A 23,409-nucleotide genomic window follows, 5' to 3' on the forward strand; every position below is an offset into this window, starting at 1 on the left:
TGAAGGTGATTTTACTATTGTTTTTACCGGGCAAAATGAAAGTGGAGCCCAATGGTGCCTGATATGGGGCTGGAGCCCAAGGTCAGCTGTGAGATAAGGTGCACTGGAGAGGAGTAGTGGATAATCAAGCCTGTAAGGGAGTGCGTTGCAGAGTCCGGGGTCAGGTGGAGGTAGTAAGAAGAGGGATTCTCCCTGAAGGCTCGCTCAGAGGGAGCCCGAGTAGTGTCAGTTGCCTGATACTCCCACCTCAGGAACCTCCTTTTCCCATCAAAGGAAAATTTCATAGAAAAAACACTTTTTGAGAGTGATAATATTTAGAAAGAGATTTGAAAAAGAGTGTGTTTTACTGGGCCTTGTAAGACTAAGAAGAGATAAAGGAGGGCACTGAAGCAGGCCTGCCTAGACATATATGCGACAAATCGATCCCGCAGTGGCCCCCCCAAATGCACCCTTGGCCCACCCAAATAAAAATTCCTGGAGCCGGGCCTGATCAGGATAATTAAATAAGAGGTCGCAGGCCATGGGGCCATTTTTACCAGCCCTTTTCTACCTTATTCCATGTCCCTCTCTCACTTACACACACCCAACACCCCAACCCTTTTGGTTAAGACATGTCATTAAACAATCCCTAACGCATGGCTAATGCAACATGTTCACTGCTCTTTAGCAGTTACTGCTTCAAGCTGTTTCAGGCAATACTCTCACCCCTGCACACTGCTGTTTACAAAAAGCTGAACTAAACAACAGGCTTTTCCCACTGAACGATGAGTTGAACAACTGTATTACTTTTACCAGGTAATAACCCGACAAAGCAAAATGACAACTATCAATTATTTAACAAATCCTCTCAATTATCTCACAGCTTTAATGACTGCCGCTGAAAACAAAAACTAAAAATCAATATTATTCACTGCCAGTAGCACAAGAAACCAAACATGAAAGTTATATGTTTGTTTAGCAGGTCTATCGTAAGTACATTTGAGCTCATTACAATATTTAACAAATTAGATTTTGCTTCGGGGTTGTGCAAAAAAATTATGCAACCCCGATGCAAAATCAGGGCCTTAACATGTATTTATTTTTTTAAATCCTGCCACAAAGAAACTGGCAACAAGGAGAAATGCGGCAGTAAATCTGTTCTACTCAACTGGTTGCAAAGTCTGTATTTTAAAATATCATGGGGTTAAGGCACCTGTGGCAGAGATCTTTGTGTGCTCAGTAAAGCTCAGGGAATAATAATAATGGTAAAATAACTATTTGCTGGAGAGGTTTGTGTTTTGTCTAGTCCCAGTTTTGGATCAAAGTAGCATTGAGGGTTAATAGGTCTCCTGGAAAGCACATTATGTAACGCGCAGATGACAGATTTTTATTGTATGTAAATGGGCAAGTGAGTTAGCGCTTTGAAAACAGAGATCCTTTTGTTACTTGCAGTTCATACATTGTAATTCTTCTAATATAGCACAATGAGCCAAGAAGGACATGTGGCTCCTACACCTTGTAACTCTCCCCATCTTATGTAACACTCCCTTGATTTACACACATCATTTATTGTCAATGTATAATGTGTATGTATAAAGCACTCTGACACTACAATGGGATTAGTAGCACTATAGCGCTGTAAAAGAAACAAAACAAAATAGTGGCATTTAAATTGTTTGTGTAAATACTGGGACAGACTAACAAATCTGACATTCCTACACACATGCATATCTCTTATATAAAAGGACTGAACAAAGTCAAAAGCATGCCTGCCTCTTGTGTGATGTGATGTGATAAGCTATGTGCCTTTGTTTCTCCTCCATTTCATTTAGATGTGAGGCTCCTGATAGCTCCCAGCCTGGATACTCCAAGAAAAGGAGACCTGATGGCCCCTTAACTTCGACCTTTGTTATAGGCCCAGCTGGAATCTGATAAGCCCCTTCCCCGTCTGTACATTGCTGCTTGGAACAAAAGCAAACAATGTGCAGGCACTGTTGAATGTGTCCCGGTGTCTAAAAATTGCACCAAGACAAGTTTACCATATTTCTGTGGGGCCCAATCTCATAGCAGGGTAGACTGCGATCACCCTGTGAAAAGAGTGGATAGACTCAGTCTACCCTCAACTTGTGCCCGGTCTACTACATAGTGCCAAGAGATGCATGTGCATCTCTTGACGCTATGTAGCAGCTATTGCTCATTTTAGTAATGATGAAGTTCACCTGTGTGCCCTAATACTGAAAAGCGAGGGCAAGAGATCTTTGCAGTGTAAGTTAGTAGATAGGTACATAGTACATTTCCTTTACAACGAACCATGAAGCGGTGTTTAGGAAATTATTAATATGCTAGTTAAAACAGGTGCATTTAGAAAACTGAGGCCCAAGCTCCTAACTAGCAGGAAGGCCATTTATTTTCTTGATCTGTGCGTAAGTGGATGAGCTCAAAGGGGTAAGTACACATCACTTATCATTTTGCTGGCTCGGTGAGTGAGGTGAATAATAAAGCCGATCTACAAAGAAAACGAATCAACAGGGTTGGGGCGGGCGGGAGGAGATGGAGTGAGTGAAAACACCAGCACTCGTGTGGAGTGCTCAAAGATAAAGAAAATAGTAGCTCCTATAACGGGAGTAGTGGAAGGACGCAAGCACTTGGTCCATGTTCAGGGGGAGGGTCAAACACAGGAAGAAGCATGACGCTTTTATGCTATGGACTAACGGGAACGACGGATATGAGAGCACGATGGAGCAAACAAGTGGTAAGGCAATGGGCGGGCTGAAGCCCACAGATTGAAAACATGCTGTTCGAGACAGCACATGCGCAGCCTAGACGGGACCTAAAAAAAAAAGGACAGAATATGACAAACAAGGCCAACATGCTTAAAGTTGATTATTATATAATAGCTCACCAGCAACTTAATATTTGGCCCAATACAGGAAATAGGTTTTCTTTTGATAACGTGGCGAAACAAAAACTCCACAACCCAACCGACAGTTGATCTAATGTACTGCCTTGTTTTTTTTAACTGGGAATTATTCTAATTTGATTCACATGTTTCTTTTTAGTATTTAAGAAGGAAGAAACGTTTGCCAAAACCAACACTCCATATGCTGTGGGGGTGCCCTTTTTGTGCTGTAAATCACTGGGGCATGTGTCGATGTGTGCATGATTATATTCTTGTTTCAGGCACAAACCTAACCTTACTCCCTGTTTTGCCAGTCACTGTCTTTGTTAAAAACAGATTCACAATTGCTTTATTAAACCTTCTTGCTTTCTCCAATTTGATTGAAAATGCACCATTTGCCCACTATTTTTTAACCCCCCCCCCCCCCGAACACCTCTGTGGTGATTCCGGCTCACTCGCTACGCTCGCTCGCATTACCGTGTCACTAAAGCAGGAATGTCAAAAAAGTGTGTCACCAGCATGAAAAGTTTGGAAACCTGTGCCCTAAGGTAACTAAAAACTCATGCCCCGCCATGCACAGTTTTGTAATCAAACATGTGATTTTAGATGTTGCAGTGATGTTATCAACGATGGCATAAAACATATCATGAGTGATGTAATATTTGAAGTATTTAGGAATTCATGGCGAGAGTGTGAGTTACACTTCACCTAGGGATAACTATAATTGGTGAATTAGAATGTTTTTTTAGTTAAAAATGTTAACATTGCCACTGAAATTTTCACCTAACTATAACGTCACTTTAATCTTTGTTTTTGTCATAGAATTTCTAGTGTTTCTTAACGTAAAGTAATATTTAATACCATACATAAAGCCAAATCCCCGCCACGCAACCCTCACGAGCAGTTAACTCCCACCACGCATAGCCTTTGACTGTGTGCAGCATGGGCTTTGCCACAGGGCCAGGACCAAGCCAGGCCTTACAATCAGCCTGGCCACAAGGGTCCTACATTAAATTCCCCCGCAGGCAGTCAACCCCCTGCTGGGGCTATCCACCAGGAATGGAGTGACATGGCCCTCCTCCCTAAGCCACTATTGGCCCTGGTGACCCCATCCCCTGAGCCTTTTGTTTTTAAGAAGGTGGCCCCAGGAACCCCATTCCCAGGGCCTTTTTTCTTTAATAAAGGGGCGGGACGTATACAGCTACCCTCCCCAAGCCACTATTGGCCCCTGGGACCCCATCTCAAGGAGCCAAAAAATATGTTATATGGGGAGGGGGCATGCAGCCCCTCTACTCGAACCCAAATGAGCTCCAGGGACCCCATCCTCGAGTCCCTACTTTAATTATAGGAGCGGGGGCACATTGCGCCCTTCCCGAGCCTTAAGATGCCCTAGGGACCCCATCCTTTGGGTCAAATACATTAATATAAGAGAAGGGTGGCCAAATACCTCATTATTGGGGTCCCCAAGCCTAAATAAGCCCAGGGGACCCCATCCCTGGAGCCACACTTTAATTGTAAGGGAACATCTTGTGGCCCCCTCTGGAAGCCTTTGGAGTCCCCTGGGAACCCATCTCATGGGGCCAAATACCTTAATATTAGGGGAGAGGGCACGTGGCCTCCTCCCCAATCCCAAATGGGCCAGTGGGCCGCATACCTATTGATTAAACATAACAGGGTGGGCTGCGGTGGGAGGAGCACTGGGGCCGCCACATCCCCAGCAGCTGCTTCTGCTTGGTCCCACTGGGTGGAAGCAATTAAAGTTTCCCTGCCCACAGGAGCACAGGCAGGGAAACAGAATTATGCTCCCACCATTTTCAAAGCTCCTGCAGAGTGCTAGCACACTTCTTTCCCAAATGGGACATCGGGGTCTAATAAGGCTCGGTGAGGGGTTCAGCTTATCCTCCCTCCCCTTTTTGACTGGTTTTTGCCCCATGTAATTGGGTCCATTAGCTTGGGAAGTGGGGACATGTGACCCCTTCCCCTTTTTATTGGAATTTGGCCCTGGGGGTTGGCTCCCTAGGGCCCAAGAAGGTTCAGGGAGTCGGGCCGCAACCCCTTCCCCTTAATTATGGAATTTGGACCTAATAAGGCTCTGGAAAGGGCCACACGTCACCGTAGAATTCAGCCTCGGGGAAAGGGGTCCCATGGGACTAATAAGGGTCGGTGGGGCCCCCACCCTTTAAAAAAAAAAATGGCCTGGAGACCGGGGTTCCCGCAGCCTGAAGGCCAACCGTATGCTACCCAACCTGATATGCAGGGTAAGGTTTCATGTATGGGATAGTTTTTTTTGCATAGATTGACCAAGAACTGTAATAGTATTATATAACAAAAAACTATTTTTAATGCCTTCCCTGATATAAAACTAATTTGAATTGTGAACAGTTCAGCCAAATCCTTCAAACCAAAGTAAAGAAAGGGATCAAAACTATCACTAACAATTGATTCAAGAGTCTTCCAGAAAAAAACTACTAAAAATGACATCTATGAAAACACAATTGATATGGTTAACCTATTGTGCAGTCAGTAATATATATATATATATATATATTTTCATTTCAAGTGGGTGATCAGTGCCTTATAACTATTCAAACCTTTCATTCCACATTTGCCTAGGGTAATGATGTATCTAGACCAGCAGTTCTTAACCTTTTGACTTCAATGGGCCTCCTCTGAATCATTACTAGAATCCAGCGAACCCCACTGAGTCATTATTGGAATCCAGAGACCACAGGCCTAAGCAATTTTTATAATTTGAACCTCAAAACAATGCGCAAAAATACAGAAACAATTATACACCATGTAGGAGAGTAGGATCTGCTTAACATGGGTACCCCCATTTTTTGCTGGTGTTTCACTGTTTTTCGACCATAGTCTGGCTGTGGCCCTGCTAATCAGGACCACAGCCTAGCTGCTTCCTCTCTAAAATGGTTTGCATGTACATTAGGTACATATCTAATTGGATTCTGGAGTGCCTTATAAGCCCCTAGTATATGGTATACTATGTACCTAGGGCATAGGTACCTCAGAGGCCTACCAGGGGCTGCAGCATATATTATGCCACCCCTGGGAAGCACTCCAAATGGCACCACAGGTCTGCTACTGCAGCCTGGGTAAGGGTGTGCTTGCACCCCTTACTGTGGTATAGGCTACCTATATCCACACCTATATACAGATACATATAAACCTATAAGCCACTCCTATGGCAGGCCTTGACAATCCTGAAGGCAGAGTGCTTGGTTTTATGTGAGAGGGTGCCCAAGCATGAGCTGAGCCCCTCTGCAGCTTTCGAAAATCCTTCCTTATGGCTGTTCTGTGATACATCTCGAAAGTCTTTGATCGTGCACTGCTCTGTTATATATGGTTTATCTGGGGTGCCGTGCTCCTGGGTATCACTCCTTGCTAAGGAGTGTAATACATTCAATATGGTAGCATCCCCACTTCCATGGGGTGTCGCCCTGGGCACAGGTCAAAGTGCTTGAAGCATCAGCTAAAATAATCACTCTTCTCTATCAAAAAGTCCTTTGTGATTTCTAATTGTTGATTTCACAATTATTTCTTTGGCATTCAAAAATCTTCATTTCCCAGAATGCATGATATTTGTGTAATCCAGTTCAACTTTTTTTCTTTTCATCCCTATGCATTTCGGCTTAAAAAAGCCTTCATCAGGGGCATATCTATGAAAGCAAAAGTAACATTCATTTAATCAAGGGGAAATACCACCAAAATAATTTCACCACCTCATATTTTATGAAAAATGCCTAAGCGCTGTCCATCATATTAACAATACTAATCATAAGTCCACATAAAAATCGGTGATTCATTGGTCAAAGTGCCTACTTTAAAACAATCGTGCGTTGCTCTTAGCAAAGTGTTTATATCCATTGCTACATCAAATGCTCTTAAAATCAAGGTGACTATAAAAAGCGGTGTACCGCTTCCGTAAATACGCGTTACTAATTGTCCTTAGTGCTTTGCCTGTTTGCTCCCATAGTTCCCTCCAGTTCAAATGACAAGTACTTTCTAGTTCGTCTAGCTTACCGGTGTGATGAGGTTATGCGCTTCTCGATCCTAAGGCTGTTGCGTTAGTCAGTGTTCCATCGCGCTTGCTAATAGTAAATTATGCATTACGTTCTCACGTTTTATTCTAGACATAGAAAGGGGGCTAGTCAAGTTCTACTGGAAACGGCTCGGGGTGTTAATACAAGTACTTTCTAGTTCGTCTAGCTTACCAGTGTGATGAGGTTACGCGCTTCTCGATTCTAAAGCTGTCGCGTTAGTCAGTGTTCCATCGCGCTTGCTAAATAGTAAATTACGCGTTACGTACTCACGTTCTATTCTAGACATAGAAAGAGGGCTAATCAAGTTCTACTGGAAACGGCTCGGGTGTTAATAAAGTTTCGGATTCAACAACACTCAAAAGTAAAATGGCATATGAACAACGTTTAACTCTTGTATCATGATATATATTGTTAATATTAATATATAGAAAGGCTCACCAATTTCATAATGGACATTTCAGAAAAGGTAAAGTACCATAATGCATACTTCATCCTATTAGTCTAACAGTCACATATGGCTAGCAGTCGGATAAGTACTTCAAAGAGACTATATGTAGTGTGCATAACTGTAATGATAATAACAATGATAAAAAAGTATATAGTGTTCATAAGTAATATTGAAATTCAACCCTATCGTTCATTCCATTGGGTTTTAAAGTATTCAAATGAAAAATCCAGTAATTGTCCCTTTGTAGTAGGGTATTGCGATTGTCTTTTCCTTCCTGTTTTTGTATAGCCTCTAATACACAAACTTTTAGTTGGCTGATGTGATGTTGTGCCTCAATGAAGTGGCCAGCTACTGTAGATTTAATTTTTTTAGTCCTGATATTGCTTTTGTGCTCATTCATTCGAATTTTCAGTTTCCGTTCTGTTTGTCCTATGTAAGCTTTTATACATGGACACTTAAGCATGTATATTATGTTGGATGTATTGCAAGTCGCATTAACTTGTAGTGTGATTTTATGTCCCTTCATCGGATGAGTGATGTAGGTTCCTCTGATAATATTGTTGCAGCTATTGCAATTTAGACACGAGGTAGTACCTTTATAGGAAGTTTGTATCTCTTTCTGCATGGAATGTCTTACAAATTCTCCTATGTTCTTGCCCCTGGTATACGCAAAAATAGGTTCCTGCTCAAATATATTCCTAAAATCCTGTTCAAGTTTCAAAAGGTTCCAATGTTTCTTGATTCTTTTTTTATAATGCTGACTCATGGTGGAGTATTTACATACACATGTCATTCTCTCTTCTTTTGTTTTGGACTGTGTAGCCAATAGATATTGTCTTGATTTATTTTTGATTCGATCTGTCGCTTGTGTTAAGATGTCTTCTGGATATCCTCTCTGTCTGAATCTTTGTAACATGTTTTTACTTTGTTCAGTTTCCTTCATGGGGTCTGAGACGATCTTTTAACTCTCAATAATTGAGAGTATGGTAAATGTAGTTTGAGTGGCTGCTGATGGAAGCTATCATAAGCCAAGGTATTATTTCTATCTGTAGTTTTTCTGAATAAGTTAGTGTCAAAACCCGTTTGTGTTTTAGTTATTTCAACATCCAAGAAATTGATTGTTTGTTCTTGTATCTCAAAAGTGAACTGTATCCTGTCATTGATTTTATTGAGCTGAATTATTTGTTCTTGCAACATTTCAGTTGGGCCTCTCCATATCATAAATATGTCATCAATGAATCGTAGATACAGTTGTATATGATCCTCCCATGGTTGGGTGTTTAAGATGTGTTCTTCTTCATAATAGTTCATAAAGATATTCACATATGTGGGCGCGGCACAATTGCCCATAGATGTACCTGTCTGTTGTAGATACCAGCTTTCCTGCCATTTAAAATAACTATGCATTAAAGTAAATTCCAACAATTCCATCAGGAACACTTTCATTCCTTCCTTATATTCTGTTTGTAATAATGCTTTTTCTACAGCTTCAATACCTTGTTGGTGTGGAATGGATGTATATAAGGATTTTACATCAATGGTGCATAATACTGTAGGTTCTTCATCTGTGATTTTAATTTGACTGAGTTTGTTGAGAAAATCTGTTGTGTCCTTAAGAAATTATCTCATCTTTAGTACACACGGTTGCAAGTAACGGTCTAAAAACTTGCCCACCGGTTCGTGAAGGCTTCCTCGTGTTGATACTATAGGACGACAAGGTGGAATTTTTGGCACCATGTATAAAGTAGGACTTTTGGGATTGTTTTGTATTAAGTATTTCTTCACCTTTTCATTTATGATGCCCCCATCCACTGCTTTTTGAATTATGTTTTGAAGGATTGCTTTGATTTCTCCTGTTGGGTTTTCATCCAGTGAGTGAGCTTCTACTTGTTCCAGATAATATGTGGTGTTCAATATTGAAAGGGCTCCCCCTTTGTCCGCTTTCTGACAGGTTACTGTTGTGTTATTAGATATAGATCTTAGAGCTCCGAATTCTTTAGGAGTCAGATTTTTATGCAAACAAACATGAAACTGAAATTCCCTCTGTTTACTCTTCTCTTAAATGTACTGTGCTTAGAGGTGTAGTAACCCTTCAGCTTAACTCAGCTTGAGAAGAGTTAGGCATCTGTAATGTTAGCAGAATCCAGAAAGTACCTTCTCCCATGGTTCACCGTGACATGGTTGTAGAAGTGCTTCTGCTTCCTGGAGTGACTTCAATTTTCTCCATCTCCACAGAATTATTCCTGCTGCGCTGCCGCTGGAAAGCCAGGGATGCCTCAGAGGCCGTGCCTTCGAAGAGCTTGGCCATGAACCCCAGACCAGCGGCCTTGATGAAGGAGCTGCCGGCGAAGGCATAGAGCATGGGGTTGATACTGCTGCTCAGGAAGGCCAGTGCTGTACCAGTGGGACGACCCTTCTTGGCCACCTCCTTCAGGCTGTCACTGGATGTGCCTCATGCCATGTTTCCAGGGACTTGGATAACGTTGATAGCATGGTAGGGAAGCCAGAAAACGGCAAAGGTCACCATATTAATAGTGACGTTTACACTGGAACTGAGCACTTTTTAACTGCAAGCAGATATAGATGTAACCTGTAAGAATGGCTGCATAGGGAATAATATAGCCAAATAGCGTCTCGAAGAGGTACTGGAAAATGACGTGTTTGTAACTGCTATGGAATGGAACACAGGCTGGCAAACCATTGGCTGGGTTGGGGAAAATCACCCTATAAAAGGGCATTGGTATGGCCAACGCGAACGACAGAATTCAGATGCCCATTATGATCGCCATGACCACCACTTTGGTGCGTACCGTCTACGACATATAGGGCTTGGCCACAGCAAGAAAACGGTCCAGGCTCATAGAAGCAATTAGAACGATGCTGGCATACATACTCAGGCAGCCGACGTAGTGGCAGATCTTGCAGATGGCAACCCTGAAGGCCCAGTGGTGCAGATCGGAGCCTCCGAATCCCCTCTACTTCCACGGACGGAGTGATTTCGCAGTCACACGCGCACACACACATCACACGCTGGCGGGGCCCATAACACCAACATTCATCCTACCACTCTATCCGTGCCATGTATAAGGGGAATCACTTTTCAATACCTAACCAATCTGCATGTACCCTGAGGTCAATGGCATCAACTAGTTGCTATAGATTTGGTGAAACACCTAATTACTCTAAATATTCAATAATCATGACAATAAAATAACCACCCGACACAGTAATTCAAACAGAATATTGTTTATCTAAAATTGTAAGAAAAGCCAATTAAATGCAAGATCATTTCTCTCATATTTACCTATTCTGGCTAAAAGTCGTTTTCTAAGTCAGAACTGGTCCTCAGCAAATAGTCAAAGTTTTCTAGCCGTCATGTAGAGTCACCGTCCTCTCCGTCAGCATCGGGACCTCTGATCATTGGTTCGGGAAGAAGTGGCGCTAGACCTCTCTAGTCTACTAATATTTATACCAAATTTACATTCCAAATGTTGCAAACATATCTTTCAGAACAGTCGAATGGCGGAAATTATGTCTTCTTGGTACATTAGGTTACAACGATAGATTTTCTCACGTATTGATAGTCTCAAATAATTAATAGAAATTAGAAGTCCATAACTAATTTGTTACTTCTACGGATGTCTCTTTAGGATAAAATGTATCTCATCCATGGGACCATTATAAGTTCATCAGGTCGGATTTTGGATTTGCAACAAATCTTCACGTTCAGGGGCATCTGGCATCACTCCCAGATTTGTCATCATGTTTATGGCTTTTCAGTTCAATGGGAGGACAAGGTCGCAGTCAGCGCAAAGCCTCCTTTCAAATTTTCCATCTACTCGAATGCAGGCTGCGGGTGGTAGCCATTTTATAGCAGGCCACAATGGTCAACTTAAGTAAAGGAAACACAAAACATAATTACTGCATGGAAATGATTATACAGTGTTATTCCCCTGCTAATACCCTTATGTGTATGTATTTATCTAGCCATTTGCGACATCAAAAGCCATTAATGCATATTAATTATAAGCGCAAAACACAATAACATCATATAAGCAACATTTATTCTGTCAATTTGCACACCAGCTTAGTTCACTTATTATTTTAGCCATGCAATAGCATTCCCACGTGTGATTCTTCTGTTAATGAGGTTGGTTAGACAAGACTCGACAAATCTTTAGCAATTATTAATTAATCAGTAGTACTTTTAATAATGACATACAGAAATGAAACAGATATTTGGTTTTAAAGTAAAAACCCTGCTCCATCACCAGTAGCCCGTGGCCAGAAGCTGGATAAAGAGTGGGGCAGTGAGTAGCACGACCGTGTCGGCCACAGCTAGGGGCAGAATCAGGAGGCAGGTGACAGAGCGCTTCTTCATGATGGCCAGGATGGTCCATAAGAACAAATTGCCAGGAAGGCCAACGATCAGTGCCCCAGGGAGGATGGCAATGCGCAGCGTTGGTGAGGCGCCTGGTACCTTTGGAGGCAGCAGTGCCGTGGTGCTGTTGAAGAAGGAGGCCTTGAGGTAGGTGGAGTTGGTGGGAAAGCTCGCCATCGTCATAGCTCTTCCTCCTGGGGGAAACATTTTATACTGTTAGTCGTGAGAAGTCAATGGACTTAGTTAAACATATCACACTTCCAATTAAACACCACGCTGTTAGTCCATCACCTGCTGAGCATCTTGAGGGCTAGTGCGGGGCATCTGTGACCTGCCCGTTCTAACTACTGGATGTTACCCGGCAGCCGGAGGTACAAGGGTGAGGGGGGTTAGTTTTTCTAATTTGATATTTTGTGTTGCAGGAGGAGATACAGGGCGATCCAAAGTCTGCAGATACCAAGGGGAACTTCATGCAGCAGCACAGAGTGGTGCTAAGCCAGGATACCCAGGGATGTCTTAGCGTTGTCCCCTGGAAGAACTACGGCGCCCCGTTAGTCCTACGGGCGGTTGTGGGTCTGAGCAACCGGGGGTTGCCATGAACGCTCCGCCCACCTTTCGGGGGGGGGGGAGTGAGTAAGCAAGTGGACTGGTGGTCCACGGATGGGAGGGGTGGCCCCTCCCAATATTTGGTATAGACCAATTGGCGACTGCCACGGTGTAATTTAGGCTTATCAGACGGGCAGGCGGCATAGGTGTTGGCCTGCCATGGGATCGCACGTAAGATAACCCACCATGTTTGCATATTGGTTATGCTAATAAACCTGCAGCAATATTTCTCCACTTATAAAAGTGTTGTGTGGTTTATTGATGTATTATGTGTGTTATGTGACGACATTTGCCGATATTGGCACTAAGACACAAAGCGATGGGCGCGTGGCTTCTGTGGCTCGTGTGGATGTGTTTATAGAGTAGTTCTACACTGAGGGGCAATCGGGGAATGCGCTGGCAGCACACTGACTGCCTTGTTTGTGCATTGCCTGGCTTTGGCTCCGTGTGGATACATTTCTTTCTCCTTACACGGAAGTGCTTTGGATGAGAACAGTGAGCACAGATTACAAGGGAAGGAGGTGATCCAATCAGCATGCGAGGAGCCGTACCCTAATTAGAACGTGGCGGTGCCTATTGATCAAATACACTGCACAGATGCAATTCACTGCAACACATGTTCAGAAGCTGTGTTTCTCACAGGTGTAATATTTATGTAACCTTCTCGAGGTTGGCGAGCCCTTGCGAGCTCGCGCTGAGTGCCTAAATCTGGCTCAGCTCGGGGTCCTTCTGGATCCTCGAGCCCAAAGCAAACTGAGTTGGCTCCTCCCACAGAGATCACCAACTATTCCTTTTGCACGTGACGAAGTGCACTGGGTTGTTACTTTACACCAACAGCACCATTTTACCTTTTGTCAGAACTGTATCTCACATCTGTTTGCTGCCAACAGATACAAGATGCATTTCAGACAGAGGGGTACAAAAGGGGATGGTGATGGACGGAGCATCAGAACCAATCAAACACTCACACCCAGTCAACAGATCTGGGTTTGATCTATCACCGTTCTTTAGCCCACTCTGCCACCCCAGTTCAAACATTGCCATATGCAAATCAGTCTGACCCTGTGCCTCATGGGAACAGTCCAGCCTGAACTGCCAAGCCATGCCTTCCCTGGACCGGAAACAAGCTTCCTAGGACCGGTTTCTGGCATTACAGCCGTCTTCAGCCAGGCTTGCTTGAATCCGGCGGCAAAGTGAGCAAGGGACTCACGTCCCAGTATAAGAATTGGCTTGGTAGTTTGGTTTGCCCTGTTCCCATCATGCACTGGGACAGGAACAGACTAATTTGCATGTAGCCAGGTTCTGAGCTGGGATGGTGCAGTGAGCTAAAAACGGTGATGGATTAAAACCATGATCTCTTGACTTGGTAAGAGTATTCTGCATCATTCAGAAACTCTGTCCATCACCACCCCCTTTTCCAAAATAGATTTTATCCACACTTAGTGTGGGAGGGTATACTCAGACGTGAGTCCCTTGCTCATTGCACCATCAGGATTCAAGCAAGCCGGGCCGACGAAGGCTGTGATGCCAGAAACCGGTCCCCGGAAGCTTGTTTCCTTCCCAGTATAAGAATTGGCTTGGTAGTTTGGTTTGCCCTGTTCCCATCATGCACTGGGACAGGAACAGACTAATTTGCATGTAGCCAGGTTCTGAGCTGGGATGGTGCAGTGAGCTAAAAAACGGTGATGGATTAAAACCATGATCTCTTGACTTGGTAAGAGTATTCTCCATCATTCAGAAACTCTGTCCATCACCACCCCCTTTTCCAAAATAGATTTTATCCACACTTAGTGTGGGAGGGTATACTCAGACGTGAGTCCCTTGCTCATTGCACTATCAGGATTCAAGCAAGCCGGGCCGACGAAGGCTGTGATGCCAGAAACCGGTCCCCGGAAGCTTGTTTCCTTCCCAGTATAAGAATTGGCTTGGTAGTTTGGTTTGCCCTGTTCCCATCATGCACTGGGACAGGAACAGACTAATTTGCATGTAGCCAGGTTCTGAGCTGGGATGGTGCAGTGAGCTAAAAAACGGTGATGGATTAAAACCATGATCTCTTGACTTGGTAAGAGTATTCTGCATCATTCAGAAACTCTGTCCATCACCACCCCCTTTTCCAAAATAGATTTTATCCACACTTAGGGTGGGAGGGTATAATCAGACGTGAGTCCCTTGCTCATTGCACCATCAGGATTCAAGCAAGCCGGGCCGACGAAGGCTGTGATGCCAGAAACCGGTCCCCGGAAGCTTGTTTCCTTCCCAGTATAAGAATTGGCTTGGTAGTTTGGTTTGCCCTGTTCCCATCATGCACTGGGACAGGAACAGACTAATTTGCATGTAGCCAGGTTCTGAGCTGGGATGGTGCAGTGAGCTAAAAAACGGTGATGGATTAAAACCATGATCTCTTGACTTGGTAAGAGTATTCTCCATCATTCAGAAACTCTGTCCATCACCACCCCCTTTTCCAAAATAGATTTTATCCACACTTAGTGTGGGAGGGTATACTCAGACGTGAGTCCCTTGCTCATTGCACCATCAGGATTCAAGCAAGCCGGGCCGACGAAGGCTGTGATGCCAGAAACCGGTCCCCGGAAGCTTGTTTCCTTCCCAGTATAAGAATTGGCTTGGTAGTTTGGTTTGCCCTGTTCCCATCATGCACTGGGACAGGAACAGACTAATTTGCATGTAGCCAGGTTCTGAGCTGGGATGGTGCAGTGAGCTAAAAAACGGTGATGGATTAAAACCATGATCTCTTGACTTGGTAAGAGTATTCTGCATCATTCAGAAACTCTGTCCATCACCCCCCCCCCCCCTTTTCCAAAATTGATTTTATCCACACTTAGTGTGGGAGGGTATACTCAGACGTGAGTCCCTTGCTCATTGCACCATCAGGATTCAAGCAAGCCGGGCCGACGAAGGCTGTGATGCCAGAAACCGGTCCCCGGAAGCTTGTTTCCTTCCCAGTATAAGAATTGGCTTGGTAGTTTGGTTTGCCCTGTTCCCATCATGCACTGGGACAGGAACAGACTAATTTGCATGTAGCCAGGTTCTGAGCTGGGATGGTGCAGTGAGCTAAAAAACGGTGATGGATTAAAACCATGATCTCTTGACTTGGTAAGAGTATTCTGCATCATTCAGAAACTCTGTCCATCACCACCCCCTTTTCCAAAATAGATTTCAGACAGAGGGGCACAATAGTGTGCATCTTCAGTTGCTACCACCACGGTTAAGTCGACTCAACATGTACTGCCCCCTGTAGACCTGTGAGGTCAGACTTCAGACCCTGCAATCCCACTGTCTCTGTGGCCCCTGGGATGGGCCTCCAGGTGGCCCCTGAGTGCATGGAGAGTAGATGAAAGGCTGACGTGTGCTCGGATTGGGACAAGAAAGCAAAAGACACACAATTGATGGATGGAATGCAGAACAAATCAAAACATTCGCCCCCAGTCAAGAGATCTGGGTTAAATCCATCATTCTTTTGCTCACCATGCCACTCAAGTTTAGACCTGGCCAAATGCAAATCAGTCTTGACTGGAGGTGAATGTTTTGATTTGTTCTGCATTCCGTCCTTCAATTGTGTGTCTTTTGCTTTCTCGCCCTAAGTGCGCCAGGTATGCTCAGACGTGAGTCCTGTGCTCACTGTGTCACTGGAATTAAGCTATCCTGGCTGAAGAGGGGTGAAACCCTGAAACCGGTCCTAGGATGCTTGTTTCCGGTCCAGGGAGGACCTAGCTTGGCAGTTCGGGCTGGACTGTTCCCATGAGGCACAGGGTCAAGTCTGATTTTCATATGGCCTGATCTAAACTGGGGTGGCATGGTGAGCAAAAGAGAACCCAGATCTCTTGACTGGTGTTCAATGTTTTGATTTGTTCTATATTGTGTCCATCAATTGTGTGTCTTTCGAATTGCGACTTGGGCAATTTTAGTGTGTGGTGAGTGGGGTGGGGCTTTCGTTTGCATATGTCAAGGTAGAGCCCCCTTACTGTTATACAACGTGAACTGTGCATGTCAAAGCCTCGGAAGGCAAAGTTTTATTTTTTTTGTTGCTCTACTCTCAACAGTCCATAACTTGTTGCTATTGCACCACTGAGTTGCAAAGTTGAGTTGACGTTTTATTTTTTGCCTTTCCCATCTCTACCCTTTGTGCATTAGTGACATTGTTGTTGGGCAGGAGACAAGAATGTTTTTAGTTTGTGTTTAAAACTCTAAATAGATGCCTCACACTGCAGTGATATAATCTGACACTAAGGTGAAACTCTTCCACATGCTAAAGAAATGTAGTTGCATTTTTACATGATGTCTGTTGCTTGATTCTCATGCCACATTATTATTTTTTTAATATAGTTTTTTAAACAGCGCAAACTTGACCCGGTATCGGGTATGAGAGCACTTTACATAGCACCAGTTGCGTTACATGAGGACACATCCATTTTTGTTAGGCATGGGGAAATTAAGTGATTTGCCCAGCATCACAGGATGTTCAGCGTCATTGCCAAGACACGAACCCAGTTCCCCAGATTCGAGGTCGACCACCCAAGCCGTTAGGCCAACTCCTCTCCCCTAAACTAGTTTCAGAGCTCGGGCTGTGCATGGGCTCTTAGATCCCAGACAGACCTTGGCTCGGCTCTAGTTAATTTCTTGGCTCGCCCACCTCTATAACCTTCTAAACCCGGTACAATGAAAGAACAAAAGTAGCTCCCCTTTTTATATGTTTTGCTATGTATAGTTATATTAGAACGTGCAAAGATCACCCTGGCTGTTCCCACTTGTGTAAAGATCCGCCCCTGTATCATATTCCTGGTCTGTGCGCTGCGTGGACACCATAATATGCAATTGCAGTGGAAAGGAATTCCAGAGTGTGGGGTCCATCAACGAAAAAAGGTGTCCTCCTATTCTTGCCCTTCTGTATTTTGGAGTGACTAGAAGATTTAGGCCATTTTCCACAGTACACATCCTGACACATATTTCCTAATTTTATTATTAAGGAATTGAGAAGCCAGGTTGTGACAGGCTTTCAGTGTTAAGCAGCACAACTTGAGCTGAACAATGGGGTATATTCACAAGAACGTGTGCTAACTACCGCAAGAGTAGCGTAACGCAACTTACAATATCGCAGCCTATCGCGGGAAAATAATCCTGTGTCAACATAGAATTCACAACACGGTGGTACCATGGAATAATCTGCCGAAAACGCAGACAATGTCCGCGATACAACCACCCCAACGGAGATAAAAACACAAACCACAACACCACAAAACCTGCGATGAGCCCTTCCGCGATGAGGAAAGCAGGGATAAGTAGCGCGAGGGCAGCAATATCCACGCGCAATTCAAGAACAAGAACAGCAGACGGATAATGTCACTGAACAAAATACAGCAACAGCGGAGTACCACAGATGCACCCTGGCCGACTGCAGAGGACAACATGCAAACCACAACATCCAAGCACCGTGGAAGGACAGAACCGACAGGCACACCGCATGAAAGAGACCAGTGGCAGACAAATCAGAGCCGCAGGAGCAACACACCCACCGTGCAGCATACGCACATAAGCAGGAGTGCACCTCGACATTGGCAACATCCCGGTACAAACAGCAACCCCTCCACAACTGAACACAGGACACAACTGGATGGGCAAATGTGCACAAGCAGGCAAATCACATCAGTAACCTCAGGGATATGTAACATGACAATGCACAATTCCAACCTGTAACCTGCAAATATGTTTTATTCACACATGCAGTGCAATTGGACATCGACTACTGTCCCATGATTGCCACGGACGGACACAATGTGATGTGTTCATGAGAAGTAGGTGTCAATGATGTAGTTCCTATGGGCCATTCCTGCCGCAGGTGCAGTGGGATGTGGGCCACCAGCCCCATCACCATCATCATCGTCCGGTACCTCTGGAACTGGGATCCATGGTTCCCTGGTGCGAACACAGATGTTGTGCAACACACTACATGCAACTATCATCTTGCACACTATGTCTGGGCTGTACAGGAGCTTTCCACCTGTGCCGTCCAGGCACCTGAAACGCGACTTCAATACGCCAAATGTGCGTTCAACGATGCCCTGGTGCGTATGTGGGCCGCATTGTACTGCCTCTGGGCGGGTGTGTTCGGGTCCCGGAGGGGTATCATCATCCAAGGGCTGAGTGCATATCCTTGATCACCTGTGCAGGGAGAAAAGAGTCAATACTTGGTTCGGCAGGATGTGATGGCAGGCCTACCAAGTCAGTGACGCTTGTGCTGGCTGTGTGTGGGGTGAGTGTAAGCCAGCCCTCAGGGAGTAGCTGGTGCTAGAAACTACACCAACAGTCATCAGGCACTCAGACATGCAAAGTCAGAGCCACAAGGGGGGGATGACTTGAGTCGCACAGGGCCAGTGGCTACGGATGCACATCGGCCGTCACGGGCCCATTGCCACGGGACGCTGAGCTGTGGGAGAAGGGGGCAGGGTCATGAGGGCAGAGCAGTGCCTCACATGTGTCATGGCTGCATTCCGCATCTCCACACGTCCAGCCGTTGTGTGGCTGTGGTGCCATGAAATGTCTGTATTGGGTGCAGGGGGAGCCCAGGATGACCATGGAGTGGTGTGGTTGTGTCTGGTAGGTGGTCGTGTAGTCTGACTTGTCGAATGTGGCTTGGTCACGTGTGCATCCCCACATATGTGCTTTGTGCATTGGTGGCTGTGGTATGTGTGGTGTGTTGATTTGGTACTTACCAACGAGCAGTCCCGTTCCCTATGTGCCATCCTGGAAGCGCTGGTTGATGATGGACTATCAGAAGATGAAGGAATCGTGTACACTGCCTGGATAGTTTGCGACAACCCATTTAAGATACCGGTCTTGATTTAGTAGTACTCAAGATTAAGAATTTATGGGGATACAAATTGAGATTCCAGCCATTTATAATGTTACTGCAGTGCTTTGTCCATGCTTTAACACTTGTGAATGTGCCCCTTGTATACTAGGAAGTTCGGAACCATGGAACCGGAACTGTGAGTAAACAATGGCATAATTCACATCTAAACATTGATGGGTAATAATCCGCAATGCGAAGTACATCAAGATTTACTTTTTGCAGTGGATGTTTTTTGCCGCTACAAGAATAGCCACTATGTCACTTGACTATTCCACATGCTATACAGCATGCTGTATCTAAACTGTAGCATTGTCCGTGCTGTTCAGCTCGAAGAGATCCAGTGAATGCAAAGCTTTTTGTGTATACAATTGTTCCGAATTGGTAGCAGTCTTCTAGACTGTCGATGGTATGTTCTACATTGTTTTGGATTTCTGTACTACAAATTCTATCCCGGACATCTTGTTACTGTCCAGTAGACTGAATGTGACCACCTAAAAGCGGGATCCTTTGGTCTTGAGTCTCTTCACAGACATTGAAATGTTTTCATTGAGTAAAAGTCTTTTTATTTAGGTCGAGATAGGGCAGTGCCATGCAGTAGTGGAGTATGGCTTTGAAGCCCCGCCCACTCTCAGCCCATATTTTTAATTAGGTTTTATCATTGTCCTTCATAAATGCTGGATTCCGAGTCGTTATTAGGCTTGTTAGTCCCTCCTTGGTACCGCCTTGTCTGCATTTGTTACCTCCCATAACGGCTGGGCCTTTTACTGGTGTTATTACATGGTCTGCTTTATAAGTTGGTGAGCACTATTTTATTTAATGCTCTACCCCTATTCCACCTACTACCTCACAGCACGCCGTCCGCTTTTATTTACATTTTTACTGATGGCGGTGCGCTTTAACTATAGCGCCCGTGTTTTTTTATTTATTTTAGCAGTGCAGTCCTCATTTAGCGGCCGCGCTTATTTATTTTGTTTACTAGCGCCGATGCAGCGCTTTCACAATCATAGAGCGTGCACCCCTTTCTTTACACAAACTGCGTCTAAAGAAAGGTATGTGGCTGACAAAGTGAAAGCACGGCATGGGCGCTTTTACCAAAAAAAGCAAACATCTGTTTCAACTTGACAAACAGATGCTTTTTTTTGCAAAGCCCCCATGCCACGATTTAATTTTAATGTCAGACATGCCTCTTTCTTTAGACATGGATTGTCTAAAGAAAGGGGCGTGGCCTTCATGAATGTGAAAGCACAGCATGGGTGCTACTAAAAAAACAAATATTTGTGCAATGCAATAGGTCTTGCATTTACGCGTTTTTAAGCTATTGCATTGCCAATAACTTAAACTCTCATTTATGCGAGACCTATTGCATTGCAAATGCTGGTTTTCTTTCTGTAGTACATACATTAACACGAGGAATTCTCAGGTTTAGGGCATGTGCTGAGGACAGCAGAGCTCGGAAACACGAAGAGCCAATTACCGTGCTGTGCAATGGCATAACATAAGCCCCCACAGCCCCCAGTGCCGTCTTAACTCATGGGCACGCTGGGCAGTTGCCCGAGGGCCCCACAAGTGTGGGGGCCCAAGCAGAGCAAAATATGACACAAATTTCCTGTTAAAATGTTTTATTCATATCAGTAATTGTGTAGGCAGGGCCCAGTGCACCTGCTTTGCCCAGGCGCCTATAATGCTGTTAAGACGTCCCGCCCACGATGCAGAGGGCCCCCTCAGCAAACGTGATAGGTGGTGAGCTGGGGAGGAGGGCTTTACCGTGTACTTTGCAGGGGGCCCCCCTCATGTTTCCCAATGCCACTGGTGCTGTGCTTCCGAGCCTTGCTGTCAGCAGCACATATGCTAACTCAGACATTTCTAGAGTTAATATACATGCTGTAGATGGAAAGAAGAAACGTTCCAGCCCCTTCTACATGGTTGCAGCGCAGACAACGGTATCATGGTATGACCCCAAGGCTCTGATTCCCAATGTAGCAGGCATTTCCCGTTTGCCCGTAAGTGCACCCGGATGAACTGGACGAAAGCTAGGTCTGTGCTCGGGTGTACACATTTTTAGGTAGACGCCTGCCAGACAGTGCAGCTGTTTGGTTGCCAACAACGTCTTGGGGACATTCTGAAAGCTTACCTGCAAATGCATCACGCTCATTGCTTACCATTGGCTTTGTGTTTTGTAACCCATATTTGCTTGCTTTCTATTTGCTGGCTTTATTTGTTTTAGTGTCCAGCTGGAGTTCACTCTTCCCGTGGAGCAAAGCCTGTTAACTGGATTCTTCCATGAGATCTCGTTTTCTCTAAACAGGCCTTTAAACCTTGTTCTTATATTGTCACATTAGCGGTGCATTCAAAGACAGGGGTCAAATGTCAGGCTCTGTGTTCCCAGCGAGCTCATGTCTACTTTTCTTTCTCTGACTTCAAGGTGAGAGGATTTATGTGACAATCATGATCTGAAAGGACAGGCTTTTTCTAGCACACAACAAAATGTAAATGTTTGTAAATTAACTGTGCAGAAATTTTAGAATACATCAGAATCAGGAAAGCCCAAATTAAGCAATTTTTTTTAATATTATGAAGTGTAGTTGAAATAAATATTTTAATATGGTAAAACAAATCAGTACACTGGGTGATGACATTTCCACACATTATTATTTGTGCGCTGCGTGTATACTTTTCAGTAAAACTGTATATCTGTGCAAATGTAATGGTCATTTCAGTTGAGAATATGTTGTCTGTAATGGCAGTGTGCTACCACACCATGCATATTCTACCCTATGCCACTCCACTCTACAACACCTCACTCTACAACACTCTACTCCACTCTGTGAGCTGCCACTCTACACTGCTCTGCTACACGCCACTCTACTCTATGACACTCCACTCCACTCTACAACACGTCACTGCACTCTACACCATTCCATTCTGACACTCAACGTCACTCCACTCCACTCCACTCTATGCAACTCTACTCTATGACCCGTCACTCCACTCTACGACACACCACTCCACTCTACTCTAGGACATAACACTCCACTCTATGGCACTTTAATCTATGCCACTCCTCTCTATGTCACACTACAACACACCAGTATACTCTATGACATGCCGCTCCATTCTATGCACCTCCACTCTACTCTCCTCCATTCTATGCCACAACACTCTATAACACAACACTCCACTCTGACACCCTACCCCGCTCCACACCAGTCCACTCTATGACACTTTACTCCACTTGATGCTACACCACTCCACTTTACAACACTTTACTCTACTCTATGCCACTCCACCCTATGCGATGCCACTCCACTCTGGTCCAGTCGACTCTGCTCTCTGACACTCGACACCCTCCACAACACTCTCGCCACTCCATTCTATGTCACTCTACTCCTCTCTATGTCACTCCATTCTACAACAATCTACTCTATACCACAAAACTCTACTCCACTGTACACAACTCTCTCAATGCCACCTCATGCCGCTCCATTCCACTGTACTCCATTCTGCTGTATGACACTGTACTCCACTCTATGCTACTTCACTCTATAACACTCCCACCTAAAACACTCTATGCCACCCCACTTTACGACACTCTACTCTACTCAATGACTCTCTACTCCACTCTACGTTACTCCCTTGTATGTCTCTATTCCACTCCATGCGCCACCACTTTATACTCTACGTCACTTCTCTCTACCCCTTCCACGAAACTCCATGACACTCTGCATCACTCTACACCACTCCACTCTACGCCACTCCATGACACTCTACGGCACTCCAGAACACTCCACTCAACTCCACTCTATTCTCTGCCACTCCCCGACACTCTCCACCACTCCATGTCACTCTACGACACTCCACTCTACGCCTCTCAACTCTATGACACTCTATTCCACTTCATGACACTATCCTATATGCCACTAACTTTTAGCCATGCTGAACAGCAGCCACACTGAACACATTGGCAAAGCCAATAGCTCTTGCATAGGTGAGACATATTGGCTTTTCTAATGCTTAGTTCTCCTACAAACGTCACATGATTCTTGCAAACATTGCCGGTAGGTTGCAGAGTTCTCCCTATATGAAATTTCACATGGAACACTGGACTTTCACACCCTTTTGTCATGAGAATTTTTTTTTTTAAATAAACCTACTATTTTCAACAACAGTAACTGT

The 23,409-nt window shown here is 44.6% G+C and overlaps 1 pseudogene; it reads right to left on the bottom strand.

Annotated features, from left to right (window-relative positions):
* Positions 1-9,551: 9,551 nt before the first annotated feature.
* On the bottom strand, positions 9,552-11,942 carry LOC146830594 (leukotriene B4 receptor 1-like; annotated as a pseudogene).
* Positions 11,943-23,409: the final 11,467 nt, after the last annotated feature.

The sequence above is a fragment of the Triturus cristatus genome, chromosome 5_1 (assembly GCF_964204655.1).
Source record: "Triturus cristatus chromosome 5_1, aTriCri1.1, whole genome shotgun sequence".
Lineage (NCBI taxonomy): Eukaryota > Metazoa > Chordata > Amphibia > Caudata > Salamandridae > Triturus > Triturus cristatus.